Source organism: Sarcophilus harrisii, chromosome 3 (genome assembly GCF_902635505.1).
Source record: "Sarcophilus harrisii chromosome 3, mSarHar1.11, whole genome shotgun sequence".
NCBI classification, from domain to species: Eukaryota; Metazoa; Chordata; class Mammalia; order Dasyuromorphia; family Dasyuridae; genus Sarcophilus; species Sarcophilus harrisii.
In genome coordinates this window covers 603313035-603322777 of record NC_045428.1, presented here as the reverse complement: position 1 = coordinate 603322777, position 9743 = coordinate 603313035, and the positions used below count along the sequence as shown (strand labels likewise).

The 9743-nt window shown below is 48.7% G+C and overlaps 1 pseudogene; it reads left to right on the top strand.

Annotated features, from left to right (window-relative positions):
* The first annotated feature begins 4564 nt into the window (after positions 1-4564).
* On the top strand, positions 4565-9137 carry LOC116422710 (annotated as a pseudogene).
* Positions 9138-9743: the final 606 nt, after the last annotated feature.

Sequence of the window (9743 nt, the reverse complement as noted above, 5' to 3'; positions counted from 1 at the left end):
CCTACTTATTTTAGTTTTAAAATGGCCAAATATAGATTTAAAGGGTAATAGGTAAGCATTCCATGCCCTAGTGCTCAAGATTCTGCAGGAGGCAGTGGCAGGGCAAAGGGTTTCATGTACTTTCACTTTTTTGGCTGCTTTTCTTATTCAAGTGTGGCTCTTGATCACCAAGCAAAGAATTACCAGTCTGTACTTCCTCACTCACTAAGATGGGCAGAAGCCTAGAGCCTCCCTGGAGGGTTGTTTTGATTAGATGTAAAGGACATAAGAAGCCATTTGTGAGCCCACCACTCTCTCTGCTTTTAGATTTAATCCTGTATTGTTTTAACCAAGGGAAAATTTCCAAAGTCTCACTACAACTTGTCTACAAAACTTTATATATGCTTGCAACTCTGCCCCTTTAACTAAATTATAAATTGCTGTACATAAACTTCATTATTTTTCGGGTCTTGCAATGGGTTCCAATTTACATTATCCCATTTTTTCTAAGCTCATCCGACTTCCCACAAATTTTTCAAATTTTTTCAATTTGTGAGACTATGGGGACTTCCTCCCAGAGACCCTTTTTCAGCAGAATGTCCCTGTTTGGGTCGTCAGTTGTTGAGTTCCCTCAACTCACCAAGAGGGTCTCAAATGTTGAACTCTCCTACTCACCAAGTAGAACTATAACTGGGTTCCTTACCATCCTCCAGGTACTAGGACATCTCTGAAGCAGCTCCCTCCAGCTGCTCTCTTTCCCCACAGAGCACCTGACACACCAGATGTTACTAAGTACTATAAGTGTTTATTAAGCACCCTACATCTTCTCTAATGGCATCCGCTGCTTCTCACAGTTACATTCCTTCTTATATACCATGTCATTACATCATCTCATACCCAGTTCTCTTTGTCTTTACCCCATCAGGGTACAGGGTACTCAATAACAAAATCATTAATCTTGGGGTAAACAACCTTTCACTACTGCCTTCCTATTTTCCTCCTCTGCACCCCTTGTAACCTCTCCTTAGGTTATTTCCTGCTATACATCTCCTTTTGGAACATATACCTAAAATCACCTTACACTTTTATAATGCTCTGAAAGCTATTTATGAACCAAAACTCTCTAGAACTTCTTAACTATTCAGTGCTGAAAAAGCTCATTGTTTAGTGATAAGAGTGTGATCTTGAAGAGGTGGACTGAGAGCTTCCATAGTGTTCTCAAGTAGCCATCATCAATCAATGCTGGTGCAAGTGACCATGTTCAAGTCAATCCCTCTCTAGGCAAATTTTCAACTGAAGGAGAAATTTTGGATACCATCAGGCTCCTCTCATTTGGCAAAGTGGCTGGTGCTGATTCTAGTCCAGCTGAGCTTTTGAAGGCAGGGAATCCACTGTGCATAGAAATGCTGATGGAAATATCCTGGGTTATATGGCAAGAGGAAGTTATCTTCCTGAGTAAAAGAATGATTCCATCATCCATCTCTATAGAGGAAAAAATGTATAGGTTGTCCTGTGACAAACACCGTGAAGTCTTTCTCTTATTTATTGCTGTCAAGATTCTTATCAGAGTCTCCTTCCAGGGTCTCATTGTTCACTGGGAAGATGGTCATTTTCTTAAGAGTCACCGGGTCTTCAGAAAGGGCTGAGTAATAACTGCTTTATGAGTCCAAAAGAAACTCCAGGATTGAATAGCAAGCTATATATGATATACATTGGTCTTTGATTTGGTCAGTTCTAAGGACTTATGGGAAATTATGGCAAAATTGCATTACCCAGAGTCTTTTATGTCATGATGGCTTGCTCGCCTCTATTTTGCATAATGGACAATGCTCTCACACTTTCCCAGTCACCGATGGAGGGAAGCAAGGCTGTGTGCTTGCTTTCATGCTTAGTAACCATAATATTTTCTTCAATATTGTCAGATGCCTTCAAAAGACAAAACAGCAGCAAGGTCAGCTACTGTACTGCCAGTACATTATTTAACTTTTAAAGGCTAGAAATTGTGAATAAAGTGAAGGAAGAGTTGCTACATGGGCTTTTGCTACAGATGATTGTGCACTCAAGAAAATCTCTGAGGCTTTGATGCAGTAAACTATGGATTGAATCTCTGCTGCTTTTGCTAATTTTGGCCTAAAAATGGACACCAAGAAAGCACAGGCTTTTCACCAGTCAGTACCACATTATCTGTACGTGGTGCCATCAGATACAGCAAAAGGGAAACGTTTGAATGTTGTGGATAAATTCACTTATCTTGGCAGTATATACTTCAAAGATGTAAACATACATGAGGACGTGGACAAATAAGACACCACAGAGCTGGCTCAGTATTTGGGCGATTTCAAAGCAAAATGTGGGAGAGGAGATGTAATAGGCTGACTACCAAATTGCAGGTCTACAGCACTACTGTGCTGAACTCATTGTTTTATGCCTGTGAAACCAGTCAGCAAATTGAATTGCTTCCATGTGAAAGGTCATAGGAAGATGTTGAAGATTACGTGGAGAGAAAATATGCCAGGTTTTCAGAAGCTGTGTGGGACTGAATTACCAAACACTCAAACTCTACTGGAGAGACTCTGACGGGCTGCTCACATTGTTTGAACACTTAAAGTCCATTTGGTAAAAGTACTTCCATTCTGGTCAGAAGAATGGATACAAGCACACTCCCAAGGTCTAGGTGAAGAACATTGAAATCAATTATGAGACGCAGGATACCCTGGCACCCAACCACCTACCCACAGCAGTTATTCTATAAAGCAGAATTGCAGTGGCTCAAAATTCATGCTAGATTAGCAGACTTAGACCCATCTCCCCTCCCATTGTACCTGACATGGGGTGCAGCTTTCCAAGCACCTATCGGTCTGATCAGCCACAATCATATACACTATACCTTGACCCCGACTTAGTGATGCCATTGTGGTCCTCTTCAAGCACAGAGAACAAAAAGCCATAAACCTTGGGGTAATGTTGCACATGCTTCCCTTTCCTTTCTATCTATAATGTATTAGTAACAACATCAGGTCCAGGGTTCCGGGGCAGTCAAGTAAGAGCTTAGGTGTTAGAAGTGTGCAGAGGGGATCACGTGATGAACTTCCTCTCCTGAAAAGCCAAGCAGTCCTAGGAAGGAGAAGCCTGCTGATGATCGGCATGCAGGAACTCTTTACCTCTTGAGCTCTCCAAATTGCCACAATGACTGGAAAGGTCCAGCTCTCTGTACCATGGTTTGTTCCCTTGTTCTGAACTAAAGGATTATCGTGAATTCAAGGAGATCTCCTTAGATGTGAAGTCCAGATTCAGAAAGGAAAACATATTTTCATTTCATTAAAGAAAAGATGATTTTCAAAGAGTGGCTATTCTTATCATCTCCTTTTCTGCAACGGTTTCCTTTTTTGAATGTGTTCTGTTGAGCACAGGATCAGTATGGCTGCACATGGATATTATACGTAAATAAATCGATTTGCGTGCATTTCAGCTGCGTGCTCAAACATTTGATCGATAAGACAGAAAACCAACAATAAGTCAAAAATCCTTTTGGTTGGAGAGCATCTCATTAAAACTGGGGTGAGTGTTCCCTCAAAGGACAACCAAACTAAAAGTCAGGCAAGCACATGATGGCTTAGTCCCATTTCTAATGCTATCTTCTTTTGGAAGCTTCCACCTGTTGAGCACAGGGGCCTGGAAGCTGCCTCTGACCAGAAACCATTAGAGAACTGAGCCTCATTCTCCCTAGAATCCATGAGCACCTATGGAGAATGATGGTGACATTACTGGGAAAACTTGACCAGGCCACCCCAAAACAGTGAAGCTCAAAGCCAGAAAATAGTCATCATCTGCCACCTAAGCATGGATGGTGAGACAGAACTGAAGGTCAGGAATGGAATCCCAGAGGGCCTAAGCTGGGAGGAATCTTTGAGATGTTAGAATCTGTCCTCCCCATGGAGAGAAAAGGAAATGAGGAATAAGAGCTAGGTCTGAGCTCAGGATCCCTCCTCTCTGAGCACCACATATAGGCTGAGAGGAGAGTGTCTGAAGCTTCTCCCTGAGTCTGCTTGGGTGGGAGGGAAGCCTTCCCCGAGTTTCTCCTCTAAAGACCCAAATTTTGGTCAGAGAGAGTTGTGGTCCAACTTTGAAGATGATCTGCTTCTTATATTGTGAGAGGCACAGAGGCCCTGGGTGACCATCTGTTCCAATCATGGCATTTATTACATGAGTGATCAGAGGCAAATGTGGGGCTGGAACCCAGATCCTCCTTCCCAGCCTAGTGCTTGTCCTCCCCTAACACCTCTCTCTGAGCCCCAGCTCGAAGCTTCCAGCCACTGCGGTGACCCCCCGGAGAGATGTTTCCCTCCAGTCTCAGGGATTTTGTCTCACACTCTTTGGAAGACTGGCCTCCTGCTGAGGTTCTGGTCCTCTCAGAGGGAGAGTTCAGTAAGATGTCTTCCAGGTAACGATTCTCAGAGTGGAAAGAGTGTGGCCAGACTGGTGGGAGGAGACAACGGGTCCCCCACCACATCCTGAGCCGGAGCTCTCTCAGGGCTTGCTGACTCCTGCTGTGTGCTCACTGAGGTCTGGGAATCTCAGGCGCACCATGGACGCAGACCTCCTGTGTCTGCTGTACCTTGGTGAGCTCCTGGGCTGGGCTGGGGGAGGAGGAAAGTGGGAGAAGAGCTTTTGGCTCACACACTGCGGGGTATGGAGATAGACCTTCGGTGCTGAGGCAGTGTTCTTGGCTTGAGCAGGTCCCAGATCTCTCTGCCACCTGAATCTGCCTCTGTTCTGTCAGGGAGGACCTGGGGGAAAGAACCTTTAGGGAAGCAGCTGGAGGGCATTTGGAGTCATCAATAATCTCCTTTTCTTCAGGGCTGTGCTGCATCTGCGTGATTAGGGCACAGTTAGGTGAGTGTTTCCCTTTGGGGTCTCTTGTTGAGGGCAATCAAGGAGGGAGAAGCTGGGGTGGGTCCATGCCATTGGTGTATTTCTGACTATCAGTGAGGGAGGGGGGCTTGCATTGATCCATTCGTCATTCCCAAGGGTATCAAGAAGGGGGAAGAGGAACCTGAATCCCTCTCCCATTTGTCTAATAACCATCAGGGAGGGATAAGGAGAGGATGGCTTGAGATGAACCTGTGGAATTATTGGGTTCCACAAATGATTATTTTGGGATTAAAAGCAACTCTTCTGAATCTGGACATGGTTCTCTTTATACATCAAATTGCACAGGGTCCCCTCAGGCTGTAAGGGGGGATTCATACCTCATTATCCTCCTTATTGTAACAAACAAGATGGTCCAGTGGGAAACTTCTTTAATTGCATTCTAGTATAATTCCCCAATGGCATAAACTAGATAGAACAACTACATTGGACCAAAGCATTTCAAATCATTACATGGAAGCCCCTGATGATGTTTCAGTCTTTACTGCAAGAACTGGGAGCCCTTCTGGAGCCAGGGGAAGCCCAGGTGACATGTGCAGGAACATTCCAGCAATGGGTCAGAAGGAGGCTTTGGTGGGCTTAGAGAGTCCCTATGACTGTCCCCCTATAGCCTGTGGTTGGGGATGGCACACTTTCTGGCCTCATTCTCCCAATACAGCTCATCCTTTGGGAAATTGGATTTCATCCTATTCCCAGGAAATCCCAGGATTTCATCCTGAGTCTCTCCCCTAATTCATGAAATAATTCTTTAACATCATGTGGAAGCCGCCTGTATCTGAGGAGAGAACATCTCGTTAGCTACGTTAATTGGGGTTGGGCAGATAAAACAGTCCCTCTTACACTACTAGGCCCTTCCTCCTTGCATCTGTCAAGCCCCTGCATAACCAGGAAACCCATATCAGAGCCAGCCTCTCCGTGGAACACTCGTGGATGGCTCCAGGCAACAGGGACCCTGACCGTGCCCTTCCAGGAGCCTTACACCCATCCCCTGTCTTGAATGGATGCCTGTCGGTGGGCTTCCCCACTCAGCCATTCTCTGTTGTGGGTGATGGAAGGATGGAGGGGGAAGGGGAGGATGGGATGCGGAGCTTCACGACCTGGCTCCTTTCCTAGTTCTGCTTCTCTGTGCTCTTAGGCCTGGCAGGGCATCTCTGCAGTCTCAGGTTACTCCTGAATAACAAGGTGAGGTCAGAGTAGCTCATGCCTAATGAGGCTGCCCTTGTGTAACAGGCCCGAGTCCCGAGGCTGGATTTGAGCTGAGAGGTGAGGCTTCCTTACCCACAAGGAAGCAGGGAGGGGGAGCTCCCTCAGGCGCTGGGAGGGGGTAACAAGGCTCCTGAAAGGCCCCTGGACCTGGCTGCTCAACCCTCTCCCCAGGGTTGCATCTGAATGAGAAGTCCAGGCTGGCTGGGACCAAGCAGTCTTATTGTGGAGAGGGCTGTGTGTGTGTGTGTTTCTATGGACATGTATACACATGTACATGATGTACCACATTTATACTACATGTAGTTCTGTAGACACGTATACACGCTCATCAGTGCAGGTGTTCATGAGGGCATGTGTCCAGGGGGTGTGTGTCTGCAGTATTGTGTGTATGTATGTGTGTGTGTGTGTGTGTACATGAGTGTGCGGTGACCTGTGAGCCTGTGTGCACACCCGTGTGAGCCTCGGTCTGTGCTTATCTATACCAGTCTCTGCGGGTCCGTTTGTTCCCAGGCCTGTGTGTTTGTGGGTGATTCTTTGTCTCCCCTCTTCCTTTCTTCACATTCACCACTGTCCTTCGGAGCCCTCTGGGGCCCAGAATATCTCTGTGACCTGGCGTGGACAGGTCAGAGGGGCTGGTTCAGGGGGCAAAGGGCAGCCCTCAGCCACCCTGCCAGGCTCTCATTTCTTACTGGACATGGAGGGTTGGGAGGGGATGGAGATCGCCATCCAGAACCTTCTGGGCCCAGCCATCTCCTGGTGACTGAGGGGTCAGGGGTGGCTACAGCTCTAGAGCCAGTGTCAGTCTTGTGCCAGCCCCTCCTCAGAGGGAGGTAGACCTTCTATTGCAGGTGGGTACCCTGGAGGCTCTGAGGCCCCTGAGCCGCAGAGACCTTACCCAGCATTCTCCCCAGTGTCTCTGCCTCTCTGTGAGGGACGCAGCTCCCCCCCTTTCCTCTGAGGGACGGTGCAATCAGAACATCAGAGGCTGAAGCCCTGGGCCTGGGGGATGGTGAGAAGGAAGCCTGGGAGCAGAGCTGAGCTGCCAGGGACAGTTGGGGCACCAGAGGAAGCGAGCTTGGCCTGGGATCTCCTGGCATTTTGAGGGGGCAGGAGAGCCCGGGACAGTGGTCTCCATGCTCAGAGATACTGAGTCAGTGGCTAGGGAAGCTGCCAGCTTGTGTGTGGATGGGAGGGCAGAGCAGGGCAGGATGAGACCAAGGGGAGTCTACCTGAGGGGCTGGGGAAGGGAGAGGTGGGGTGGGAAGATGCAGAAGTCATCTGTTCCCCTCTCAGTTTCCTTGTCAGCCTTACTCCACCTAAGTGCTAAGCCCAGGGATCTTTGTGCCTCCCAACATGGAAGCCAAGGGATACGGCAGCGAGAGGGCTGGGCCAGGAGTCAGGAGCCCCTCAATTCAAGTTTAGTGTGGGACACTTAGCAGCCTGTGGGATTCTGGGCAAGGCAGGTAACCTTGGTCTCCCTCAAAGTGTCCTGGAAAATGGGGACAATCTGAGTATTCAGCACCCAGCCTGTGAGGGTCCAATGGGATACTGTCAAATGCCTTGCACAGCACCTGGCCCCTAGGGGGCACTATACAAACACCAGGAGTTCTTATTATCTATGACTGTGACGATCATCAATTCTGGTCCAGGAGGTGGAAGCCTCAGGCTCCTGCCCCGGTCATAGACTAGTCAAGCTCTGACTCTGGGCTATCCTTTCCCCTCTCCCATATCCTTCCTCTCTCTCCCAGCATCTCCTCCCAGGCCGACTCTCTATGTCCAGCCGGGTCCTGTGGGGGCACCAGGGGAGGAAGTGACCTTCAGGTGCAGGAGACCATCATCGTCACACAATCGGTTGGTGACATTCCTTCTGCTGAAGGCGGGGACACAGAAGCCCTTGCAAAAGAAACATGAAACCCTTTCTGAAACCAATTTCCCCCTGAAGACTCTGCGTGCCCAGGACTCTGGGAACTACAGCTGTGTGTACTACTACACTTCCCGCTCACATGTCAGGTCGGAAGCCAGTGAGACCCTGGAGATCTGGGTGACAGGTGAGAGAGCAGGGGCAGGACTGGGGGCCACAGTGGACTCTAGGTTCTTGGGGACAGTTTTGGACAGTAAGGAGCCCCTGTGAGCCCCGTGCAGGGAGTGGGGGAGCCAAGGGAGGAGGCCTTGGGAGGGGCCTCCCTGGCCAATGTGACTGAGTTAGATGGAGGCCGCAGCAAACTTCACTCCCTGAGAATGAGCGAGGTGGGCATTGCTCCTGCAGGGACTCTCTGCAGCCTTTGGCCCGGAGGTGGCACCCTGCCCGGAAGGGAGGTCAGCCCCGGGGCCTTGCTGGCACCTGCCGAGCTCACACCCCCAGAGGGCACCCAGATACTGCCAGGGAGGCCTTTCTAATGGAGCCCTGGGACCTCAGAGTGGGGGTGGGGCAGTGGGGACACTTTTCCCTCTGACACTGTACAGGGTTGGAGTAGGGGTGAACTCCAGTGTGTAATAGAAAATAAAAAACCCTAGGTTGTTTTTTTTAAGAGTTGAGTGAAGTTCCCAGTGAGGGAGAAAAGGCAAAGAGAGACTGGGAATAAAAGAAAGAGTGACTGGGCATCCCCCTGAGGCTCGCTAACTCCTTGGAGCCCTAGAGAACTCTGGTCCCTGCTTTCTCCCGCAGACAGCCTTCCCAAGCCCTCTCTCTCATCCCGGCGCAGTTCCAAGGTAACCCCGGGGGACAACGTGACCCTCCTGTGTCAGGGGCCATCCTGAGGTGTGGGGTTTGCTCTGTACAAGGATGGAGAGGAGCTGCCTGTGAGCACCAGTGAGCCCACCCAGCACTGGGCAGAGTTCCCCTTGATCCACGTGAACATCAACCAGACTGGAAGGTACAGGTGCTCTTATCTCCTTGGGAGAAACAGCCGTGTCCTTGTCCTGCCCAGTGATCCCCTGGAACTCATAATACAAGGTGAGGGCTGGATGCCTGAAAGTCCATCTGAAGAATGATTGTAGTTCTCCCTTCTCCCTAAACCCTTAATCTGCAGAACTGGGCAAATAGCCCCAGGAATCCCTTTGGCTCTCACTGGGAAACTCAGAAATAGAGGAAGGGAAGCCCTTGCCTTTCCCCGGAATTTCAAGGCCATTGGGATCCTGCTTGGGAGCTGGGCTGGGGGTTGGCTTTCAGAATCTTCACTCCTGGGATCTTACCTTTTCCATCCATTTTCTAGAGGAGCAGAATGAAAGTCTCACAAGAAGTCAGGGTCCATCAGATGGGAAAGTGGGTCAGTAACCATCTTGCATCTGAGCTCAGTTCTTAGGTTGGAGCATGGAGGGATTGGATGGCAGGTTGGAGGGAGATAAATGATGATCATGAGTGACTTTATTTTTAATGCAAAAGTTATTATTTATTTTTTAACTTTTAAAAAAGTTTTGAGCTCTATGCTCCCTTTAGCTCCTTTCATACCTACTGGGAAGGCAAACCATATATTACCCATTATTCATGTGAAATCACACAAAACATGTTTCCCATGGCAAAAAAACACAAGAGAAATAAAGTGAGAAAACCAGCCTCAAATCTGCACTCAGAGCCTACCAGTTCTCTACGTAAGGGACGAAGTTCCCATTGGGGGTCACTCTGAATTCCT